Source organism: Azolla caroliniana, unplaced genomic scaffold (assembly GCF_043228905.1).
Source record: "Azolla caroliniana isolate FFs.n. ecotype wild unplaced genomic scaffold, voAzoCaro1.0.p SCAF_14, whole genome shotgun sequence".
Classification (NCBI taxonomy): domain Eukaryota; kingdom Viridiplantae; phylum Streptophyta; class Polypodiopsida; order Salviniales; family Salviniaceae; genus Azolla; species Azolla caroliniana.
This window is the reverse complement of record NW_028230449.1, coordinates 18,621,474-18,632,770: the sequence shown is the minus strand read 5'-3', so window position 1 is coordinate 18,632,770 and position 11,297 is coordinate 18,621,474. Positions and strand designations below refer to the sequence as shown.

Sequence of the window (11,297 nt, the reverse complement as noted above, 5' to 3'; positions counted from 1 at the left end):
TAATGCATAGGATGCAGGGCCTACTGATTGGTTTGCATATGCTTGAATGTTTCAAATGAATCGTAGGTATGAAGTGTTTGCTTATGCATGGAGTATTTTTAGCACTGAACAAAGGTAAGATATAGTATTAAATTGATCAAAGAAAAGCACGAATTAAAGAAACCAACACAACATAGTATGTACTAAAAAATGAATTTAGGATGGAAGACCAACACATTAAAAATGTAAATGCAATAATATCATAGAACACCTAAGAATGAATTATGTGAAACATTTCAACAATTTGTTGGAAACATACAGGAAATCAACCTGATAAGCTCCCATTTAAGGACCTTCATTGCATACATCCTGGAATTCCACCTTATGTAAAAACTCACAAAGAATGTTAGGATAAGCCAATTTACAAACATTTACACATATTCGTTCTCTACTTCCAAACATCTTGAAGGTTCACTGCTTTTCCTGTAGAATGTCCCGCTATACTTCTAACCCATGCTTCTTCTGCCTTTGCCAAAAGATATTGTTAATACACAATAGTTCTTCATTTCCCATCTTTCACCAAATCACCCAGTAACTTGAAATCTTTTGCATTTGGTGATAGCATGAAAAGAACAAGCTTCTGCTTCAAAAATGGTGTTCTTGAAAATTGTGCATATAATTGATTTGAAATCTGGGGTAAGGTCTATAACTTTGCCATTAGGCAAGAGGTTAGAGCTAAATTTAGACCATGGGATGCCTGTCGCACGATATCTTCAAGGTGTCTCTTTCTGGCATTTTATAGTCCAATATCTCAGCAGCGCCAAGACTCTTTAGTAGTTCGATATTTCGCGCTTGACAGGTAGCTGTCATGTGTGCCCCAGTAAGCTTTGCAATCTAAGAATATTCCTCCACATCTTTGTTGGAGATATAAATCATACCCAAATCCCATTCGAATTTAGAGCTATTCTGTAAATTTATAGTGTTACCATCTGGCACTTTATGATATTCTCTAACATTGTGACACCTATATTCTCTGGCACCTAAAAACCAAAGAAATAAAAAAGTATTACAGATTTTAACGACAGCATTAACTAGTTAAAATTCTCTTTTTGTTGTATTTTTAAGGTATGTGTCTAGCTAGTAGCTTGTATGGTGAAACAAACATTGAGAACTTTAATTTGCATAGGCTACTAAAGCTTCGCTGGAGGGCGCCAAATGTAGCTTGGATTGAAGTGATATGCTAACCTGAATGGCATATGTGCCAACACCACCTGATGCAGCAGTAATGAGAAGATTGGCTTTACTTGCTCCATCAAGTTTTATACAAGGTCCATTCAAATTACGAATGGCTTATAAGGCAGACATACCAGCAACAGGAAGAGAGCATCCTCTATGGCAGAGACCCCTTGTGGTCTTTTCACAGTGTATTTGGGGATAGCAAAAGCAAACTCTGCAAGTGAACCTCCTTTCTGGGTACAAAAGATAGCCAATCAGAAACAAGTACTGCCTTCTATGTCCACTACAAATTATACAAGCTTCTATAAATGTAATGGTGTTGCATCCAAGTGGGCAAGCTTGATTAATTACCATAAGGACACAGATACAAGCCAAAAGTGATGGGGCTAATGTTTAACGTCCTTGAGATCAGTACAAATGGCTGTACACATTCATTTTTGACAACCATATCGTCGCCTTTCGTAAGATAATGCTAGCAAAGAAGATAAAATTTAAAGATTTCATTTACAATACATTACCATGAGATCAAGAAAACTCATAATTTTGTCTCCAACTGAGAATGTGTTCACTCCAGGACCAACTGAAACAACCTCCCCTGCAATGTCCGTTCCTGAAAAACATCAAATAAACCTAATTAATTTATAATGACTTGGTTGTTGGTATAAAAAACTAGTTAATGTTTCCTGGAAAATCAGGTACACACTTCAATCATTTCAATGCAGACATCTATCAAAGTATGAGATCTGGGCAAGTGAATGAATGACACTGATAGAGATTAGGGAGCCAAAGCTTATAATCCAACCTTAATAGGCAACAATGTCACTTAAGACTAGAGATTTTGTTAGAAGTGAGAGCATAGATTTTGTCAACTGCCTTGTGCCTAGCATACACTTGATTATCCATTTCAAGTCAATCTAAGTTCATAAGAGTGAAGCTTCAATCAAGCACGTTAGCCTCATAAATAACTAGTGTACAACACAACGTTCTTATATGATATACTCAACATATATGCTGAAAGCAAGTAGATCTAATAAACACTCAAACATCGCATAAAGCTCTTGCCTTTTTCATGGAATATATTTATAATGTCAGCATAGACCTGCTGAAGCAACACATGAATTTTGTCTTTTGCCTTGGCATGAATTCATTCAATATGCCCCATAGATACCAATAGCAGCACATGCTTTCTGCCTTGAGTTAACACGAGTTAGTACCCTCGTAGTTCCATCCATCAACATAAATAGGAATTGCATGCCTTAGAGAGCAAGGGCAATGCATTTTGCCTCTTTTAAAGTATGTTGAACCATTTATAGAAACAAAATAACCATAAGAACAATAATTCTTCCTCTCCCAATGTGTGCAGGACTGACATAACATAATGCAGTGATGACAAACATATATACACAATCCATGTATTCCAAATAAAGGATACCTGGGATATATGGAAGTCTACAGGGCAAGAAAGGGGCCCAGTTTCCCCTCTATATCTGTTATCCAACAATATCTTCCAACCTACCGGGTTAACACTCGCAGCTTCAATCTTTACCAAGATTTCTCCAGCCTTGGGTGTTGGGTGTTGGCACAGGAATCTCTACATGCTACATACAAATCCATGACACGTCCAATCAGGAAAGAATTTTCTGCTACATGAACAACATTTTTACTTAAATCTAGACATAAAATAGGAAAAAATACGCATGAGAACCAAAACGTGCTGTTGCAACAGAAATCTCTATGTGCTACTTAAATCACCAACATATCCAGCCAGAAATGAGATCACATAAATGATTTTTCTCACAACTTGTCTAAATCCAGACATAACATAAGAAAAAAGTATAAATGAGATTATGGAGAGGGAGATGGTATATAAATCAGATAGAAATAAATGTATCACAAAACACAAGAGATGCTACCTTCACAGTCTAAACTGGAAGATCACAGTTTCTCGGTTGTATTCTACTATTTCTGTGGAAAATCTAAACTGGAAAAACAAAAATCAAATTTCTGCCAACAGACTATACTATCAAAACGAGTTCAGGTGTGCCTTGAGAGCAGCAGAACTATTTCTATTTGAATTTCGGGTTCATAGTTTCTAAGTAAATTTTCCGCTGAAAAAATATACTAAGAAAGTGTATGCACACAATAATCTAACCTTTCTGTTGAAAACCTATACAGAAATAACAGATGCACTAGCAACGTTTCTGCGTAGTTCAAAATCACGGTTTCTGTATAGTGTTCTTGCATTTCTCCTGTAAAAGTAGCAAATGTTTCTGATTAAATACCTGGAAGCCAAATCTTTTTGGCAACAAAATCACATTTTCTAACGTAAACATTCATTTGCTGTCACAAACCTAGACAAGGATAACCTAGCTAATATTTTCGTTAAAATTTCTACTATACATTTTCTTCATAGATCTAGAGCCATTCTATTACTATTTAAACTTGAAAAGGCAAAGCATAGCATTCAAACATCTCTGGTAGCATTTCTGATTAGGTAACGATAGTAGGTTTTCTTTAGCCCTCTTCGTTTAAGGATCATATTGCTGTTCAAGCTTCATAAATCACAGTGAGTATTGTATCATCTCAAGTTGAAACCCTGGACATCTATTTCCAGATTCTAGAACCATCGTTTCTCCTGTTAAAAATTTACAGTGTAGTATTGCATATCTTTCTGTTGAAACCCTACGAAACTTCAAAACAGATTCTAAAACCATCATACAAGCGTGTCACAGAATTAAAAAATCATCGTATTAGAGTGCCACATTCTAGATCCACAATGCAGCATTCTACCATTTCTGCTACAAAACGTAGAGCCTAGAGAAGCAATTGTGTGTAATATCTATTAAAAAGCACACCTGACACTATGTTTTCTGGGAGATTTCAGAAGCGCTACAGTGATTTCTAGCTGTAAGCGTCTCTGTTGAAAAAGAGCTAGACGGAAGAGGAACAAGAAAGGAAAACATAAGATGAACAACGTAATTAAGAGAATGAGTACGAATTCTACCTTGAGAGAACAAGCGCCTCCTCCAAAGGACGAATACTGGAGAGCTTGCATGAGCTTGGTGCTTGCCATAGCCACACACACAGAAACTTATCATATGCTTCAGGTCCGCATTGGATTGGATGGGGAGCTTGAGTGTATCATACTGTAAAGCATGTTTTCTCAATATACATATAATTGTAACATAAATTTCAGAATGTAAAGCATGTTCTCTCAATATATAATTGTAACATAAATTTCAGAATGTAGCAATTGTTTCCAAACATTGCAATTCTAAATTGAACAAACTTCTGTTCATTTTCAAATAGTAGGCAAATGATCTCACATGATTTTGGTATGAATATAAAGAAAGACTTAAAGACATCTAAATTTTGTTGATGATATCGTTGTTTTTTTATTGTCCGGAACATAGTTTGTTTGGTTTGATCATGATTTAACTTCATCATTAAACAATGTAGACATTTTTTTAATCTGGAATCTAGCCTTCATAAGAAAACACACTTAAGTGGACACGCACTTAACCAAATGGTTATTGTATTACTTTCGTACATAATAAACATGCGATTTTTCCGGAAAAAGAGACGATGGACAAAAAAGGCTCCCACCTGTTTTGGGAAAAAGAAAAAAGAAGAAGCCTCCCACACGTGGCCATGACCCAATGATCAATCAACTCCGTCTCTTCTTTATTTGTTCTCCTGGAGGGAAGGAGGGCATGTGTCTCTCGTCCTCTTTAGAGAACAAATCCCAATATGTGATGGAATGTCAACTAAAAATGTTTATAAAGAAAAGCTATGTATTTCAATTAAACTTCAAAGTGTTTTCGATTATTACTTCCACGTACATATATAGCTTCGAGTTTTTCATCATACTCGCCCCTCCATTGCATAAACGCGCATGTGTGCCTACTTGAGCAAGATCGCAAGGGTCTTGGATTATTGAGGGCACGAGGACTAAGAAGGGCACATCGTAAGGGATTAAAAAGCTCCCACAAGTCTAAATCTCCTATGACACGAACGTACACAATAATTGTAGAGAACGATAGTTCTGTGATAAACACGCAATGTTAAGGTCAAAACATTGGATTAATATTATGAACACAAGATTATAAAGGGTTTACACAACATTGAGACCAAAGAAGCCTCTCTTTTTTTATAGGTCAAAACACTAGATTAAGCAAGAAAATCCCTTTAAAAGATAGGGTTAAAAAGCTTGAGATGATTGATTACAATGGTGGCAACTAAAAATTAACTGCTAAATAAATCAAAAATGAAAATAGGGGAGGGTTGAAGCTTTTGGTGATGGGGAGTCAAGTGGATTGTCAATTGTGACTACTTCCAATAGCTACGATACCTCGGTTCGGAGTGGTGTTCTCGACCACTCCGTCCTCCCGTCAAACGGCCAGTATACATGCTAGCCAAACTCCCCTTTTATGTTGGTACATAACGAGTTCGATGATGTGAGAGAGCCCTTAACCACCTAAGGGGAAGAGGAGACCGAAAAGGAGAAGTGAAGGAACGGTATACCTTCACGCCAAAATCTTGAAGTCGAGCTTCAAATGTCGAAAGACGAACAACAAGTGTTCAAAGGTCCTCCTCCAAAATGCCAAACTCTAAACAAAGAAGAGTCGGGAAGAAAAGACACCAAGAAACTAAAGTAACCCGAAAAAAAAAACAAAATCAAAGAACAAAAAACTTCCAAAACCCAAAACTAGAAGAAGGAACAAAATGTGTCGTCTCCCCCTCATTTTATAGCCAGAGAGTGCCTTATTCAGATTTAATGTAATTATTGATCTTTTTCTTCGAAAAATAAAGCGGATTAAATTCTCCTTAAATACAAATGTATATTCTACATTACGAGAATATGAGACTACATAGATATCCTCTCTTACTTTCTACTCAATGCAAGTAGGTATCTAGGCTATGTTATCGACCAAGAGGTTAGGATACTACATAAAAAATACTACATAGAATATGTTAAGATTGAAATGAATTGCAAGTTAGGATGCCCAAAAATTGTGACATTCAACTCAAATTTTAGAAGATTGGATGTGTTTCTCAAATTGGGTTTATGTTAGAAAATGCTAGAGTATTGTCTAAAAAATGTGAACATGGAGAATATGCGTTGTTTATCCATTGATATCAATTTGATGGCAGGTTTGTATTGCTAATGTTTTTGTGATTTCTTTTCTGACTGCAAAGTTGATGATTTATGTAGCACGTAGAGACTCCCGTGCCAACACCAAAGTATGGGGAAATTTTAGTGAAATTTGAATTTGCAAGTGTTAACCTGTATATTGGAATATCAAAAATGGAATTGCACGACCTTTCATGTAGTTTAAATTTCCATATGTTCTAACGTTTCTCCGCTTATGTTTGGAATGTGATTTATGTATGGATTATGTGTCGACAACTTATCATGTCTCAATGATATATGAATTAGGTATTGGTCTTCCTATCTCTATGATATATGATTTATGTACATATTAGATGTTCACGACTTATATGTGCCTCCATGGTATATCGATTATGGATATATCAGTTTTTTTTATCGTGATGTAATCTCACGAGATGATTTGGTTTATATGTATTATTTTGATGCACAAATTCTTGAAGGGCTATATTTATTGTCCTAGTGCTTCCAATATGTATATCCCTGTTATGTTGATTGATTGGAATTATGAGGCTATGCCTTGGCGAGTGATCTCGTTCTATGTGTTACTTTGATGCACAAATTCTAGAAGGGTTAGACTTATTGTGTTGGTGCTTCCAATATGCATCTCCTTGTTATGTCAATTTATTGGAACTATGAGGGTATGCCTTGGCTATATGATAAGGTAATCTCACTGAATGATACCTTTTTTATGTGCTATAGCCTATAACGATTGCATGGTACCCACCTTTCTCTTCAATAGTACATGAACAAGGCCCAAAAATGTTTCATGTATAATGGATTGTATTTATGAGAAAGCACTTAGGTCCATTGAAGAGCTCACTCATTTAGAGCAAAACTAGTTTGGAGTACACTACTTTATTTCATCTTTCATTAATACATTTTTCGCTTGTTTAATCTTTCTTAACCTTCTTACCTACTCATTCTTATTCATCATACCCTTGTCATTTTTGTATTTGTCTTCTTCCTATTATTCTTCCCTATCTCTCCACTAGAGGTGATTAGTGTGAGGTGTAAAGGGAAACACATAACACGAATCTTAATAGAGAGAGAGAGAGAGGGAGTTCACATCTAAAGTGGGGAAATTCAAGAAGAAGAGGAGAAAGAGCAACAAAGTCTAGGTTTTTTTACTTGCCCTACACTTGAGTGCTTGTGTCTTGGCAGTCGGCACCGGATGATCATACATAATGGTTTAGCCAAGTGGTCGGGCTTGGAAGAGCTCACATGTTTCCCACATGGAGGGGAAAGCATAATTGATTATCTAATAGGACGCCCTAAAGCTATCTACATGATTAACTCCTTTCGAGTAACCCCATGTCCTATTGGCACGAACCATAACTTCTTATACTCTGAGCTAAAATGTCATATCTCCAATGCCACAAACTCTAGTCAACCAAGCCATCACACCACAATACATTTCACACATGAGCTCTCTTACATCTACTCTCTTGATTACTCCTTGCCTTTAGAAAACCTTACTATGGAACTCATACACATCCCTCACTCTGCAACAATTAGTAGTTTCCCATAAACGAAACACTCCAATCAGGGAAGAATAGGGTCTATGCCACAAAATAGATGGTATGATGAGGATTGTAGAGACTTATAAAGACAACTTAATGTATCGTGACTCATTGGTACTATTACCTCAGTATAGGCCCGCGAAGAAATGCGCTAAAGGACACACTGTAAGAGACGAGTGTGGGAGACATCTCAATATTGGGAACTCTACCCTATGCTCATGAGCAGCGATTGCACCACTGCATGGAAGAGACTACGGGAACCAAGACCACAAACACCCATCGAGGATCCCAACACCTGGCACAAATATACAAAGAGACTTTATCAAGTCCCGAACTAGCCACCCATTCCCATGCCTTCTACACCTCGACCTACGATGGGGACACTTTTCATGACCTTTAGGATCACGAAGGTCATAAAGAAATTACAATATAGAAAGTCCATGCACCACACAAGATTGCGAGCAGAACACATCATATATGCATGAGAGTGCCTAGCTCCCTTTTTAACTCTAATCTTCAATTGTGCCCTAGCCGAGGGTTTTCCACCATAGTGGACTATGAACACATTGGCCCCCATACAAAAGGAGGGAACCCCATGAACCCAACTACATATAGGACCATTATGATAGGTCATACACTCGGAAAATTATATGTTGTAGCAATGGAAGTAGAGTTCAACGATTATATGGAGACCTTAAGTCTTCGAGCACTTGAATAAGTTGGATTTAGACGAGCCTTCTCTAATATTGACTGTATTTTCACACCTAGATGCTTAATTGACCAGACAAAGGCTCGCAAGAAGAAGTTATATTGTTATTTTGGAAACTTCTCAAAGGCCTGCAAGAAGAAGTTATATTGTTATATTGGAAACTTCCGAAAGGCAAGCCTTTGAAACAATACCTAGAGAGCGGTTATTTGATAGGCTTTAAAGCTTGGAGATACCAAATGACATGATTTGTGTCATGATATAGCAAGATTCGAACCCATGACCTTATGTTACATGGGTCGAGCTCTTCACCATTAGACCATATGTTGTAATAGAAAAGATATTATTTTCATTTAAGTTTTACTATAGAAAATTGATGTATATTCCAGACTTCTCTGGAACATTCTAGAAACTTCAAGAGTACTCTTAAGAACACTATAAAAAGAGGCACAAGGCATTATTTCGAACCAAATCGGTTCAACGCTAGTCTTAAGCCTCCTAGCTACTATTGTATATTCTCTTAACATAATATATATATTTTGTTATCATCATTCTCTCTCTCTAGAAACTTCAGGAGTACTCCCGAGAACACTATAAAAGGAGGCACAAGGCATTATTTCGAACCAAATCGGTTCAACGCTAGTCTTAAGCCTCCTAGCTACTATTGTATATTCTCTTAACATAATATATATATTTTGTTATCATCATTCTCTCTCTCTAGAAACTTCAGGAGTACTCCTGAGAACACTATAAAAGGAGGCACGAGGCATTATTTCGAACCAAATCGGTTCAACGCTAGTCTTAAGCCTCCTAGCTACTATTGTATATTCTCTTAACATAATATATATATTTTGTTATCATCATTCTCTCTCTAGAGAAACTTCAGGAGTACTCCTGAGAACACTATAAAAGGAGGCACAAGGCATTATTTCGAACCAAATCGGTTCAACGCTAGTCTTAAGCCTCCTAGCTACTATTGTATATTCTCTTAACATAATATATATATTTTGTTATCATCATTCTTTCTCTCTCTCTCTCCCTCCCTCCCTCCCTCCCTCTCCCTCACTCTTTCCTTCTCTCGAGAGTTCTACACCTCCCTTAGTACTAATCCTCATCGTTTAGTACTAATTCCTTCTCTATCTTAGTATTGTTCCTGACAGTACTTCTCTGTCTTAGTATTGCTCCTGACAGTTTGAACCGATTTGGTTTCCATCCTTCTCTTCCTTTATCTTCTTACTTCTCCCTCCATTCATACTAATATCTTATTCCTCTTTTCTCTCATACTATGACCATTATTAGCGCTCAAGAATAATACAACAATCAACAAAATCCGATGATTACGTCAAGGTGATCGTCCAACCTCCACATACGTTGCAGATTTCCGCCTACTCGCCTTCGATATCCCTTGGGATGACCAAGAACTTATGGAGCAATTTCCTTATGGTTTACGTAACGATGTCAAGAATTTACTCTTGACCTTCCCCGAAGAACCAAAGTCATTGACAAAGCAATCAATCGCGTGGTGAGATGCGACAACCGTCTTTTCGAACGACATTTGGAACGTAAGTTCCAGATGCCAAGGGCAAGATTAGAGCCCACCTACGCCTCGGTGGTAGCAAAACCTTTTCCAAGGGAGTCATATAATGTGTCTCCAGTGAATACTCCAACTCCGATGCTCTCTGGCTGCGTATGATGCCCAAGTGGCCTATCCAATTGCTTCAATAACACCATTGGTGTAAAACAAGGTTGCCCCCAATCACTGACTCTTTTTGGGATCTACATTGATGAGATCATAGATTTTATTGCTCGTAAGGGAGGCAACAAAGTAGTCCTTGGGGGTACGCAAGTTAGTATCTTGATCAATGCAAATGACATAGTTTTGCTCTCCGAGTCTAAACACGACCTACAAAGGCACCTTAATGCCTTAGATGACTTTTGCACACAATGAGGATTGGTAGTGAAATTAGGGAAAACTAAAGTCCTCATCTTTCACGCATCGGCTTGAGTTAGAACTAAGTGTCACCTAACCCTCTCTCACATACCACTTGGGGTAATTGGATCATATGTATATCTTGGAGTCACTTTCAGTGCTCACTTAGGTAATTTTTCAATGACATAGGCAACCAAAGATAGACTTACGAAAGGATATACATCCCTCTCACTCTTAGAGAGACAATGCCACCACACATACTTTAAAGAGCCACGAACTAAGGGGTGGCTCTTCGACTCATTAGTGACCCCTTCACTCATGTATGCATTAGTAGTATGGGCTCCAGGTCTACCGTCCTTCATGTCGACACAATTAGAGAGACCTTCGGTGAAGATGTTATCACGTCAACTCCGAAGCAAATCGACTGTGCCACATGACATTATTAGAGCAGAGTTGAGTCTGCCCCCAATGTTAATAGAAGCACTCTTCCAATTGTTAGTTTTTATTCATAGATACATAGCCAACCACAAGATAGGATATCTCACGTTTTTGAGGCATCTCGATCACTTTATGAGTCTAGATATACTAACTCTTGGTATAACATGATGGTGAGTTGGTGTCTTGCAAATGACCTAGACATTAATAACCTACCTCCCCTTAGGTACAACCACGAGATTGATAAAACTTTAATCTCTTGCGAGGACCGTAATAAAGTAATACGCCAAGAAATATGGCAAATTTACACTCGGTATA

The 11,297-nt window shown here is 37.4% G+C and overlaps 1 pseudogene across 1 annotated transcript; it reads right to left on the bottom strand.

The window, feature by feature from the left end:
• Nucleotides 1–252: 252 nt before the first annotated feature.
• Nucleotides 253–4,331, bottom strand: LOC147855720 (chloroplast envelope quinone oxidoreductase homolog; annotated as a pseudogene). Its single transcript, XR_015530814.1, has 5 exons — nt 4,220–4,331; nt 2,648–2,813; nt 1,734–1,825; nt 1,225–1,448; nt 253–873 (listed from the first exon to the last, which is right to left on the bottom strand). The product of XR_015530814.1 is annotated as a chloroplast envelope quinone oxidoreductase homolog (transcript).
• Nucleotides 4,332–11,297: the final 6,966 nt, after the last annotated feature.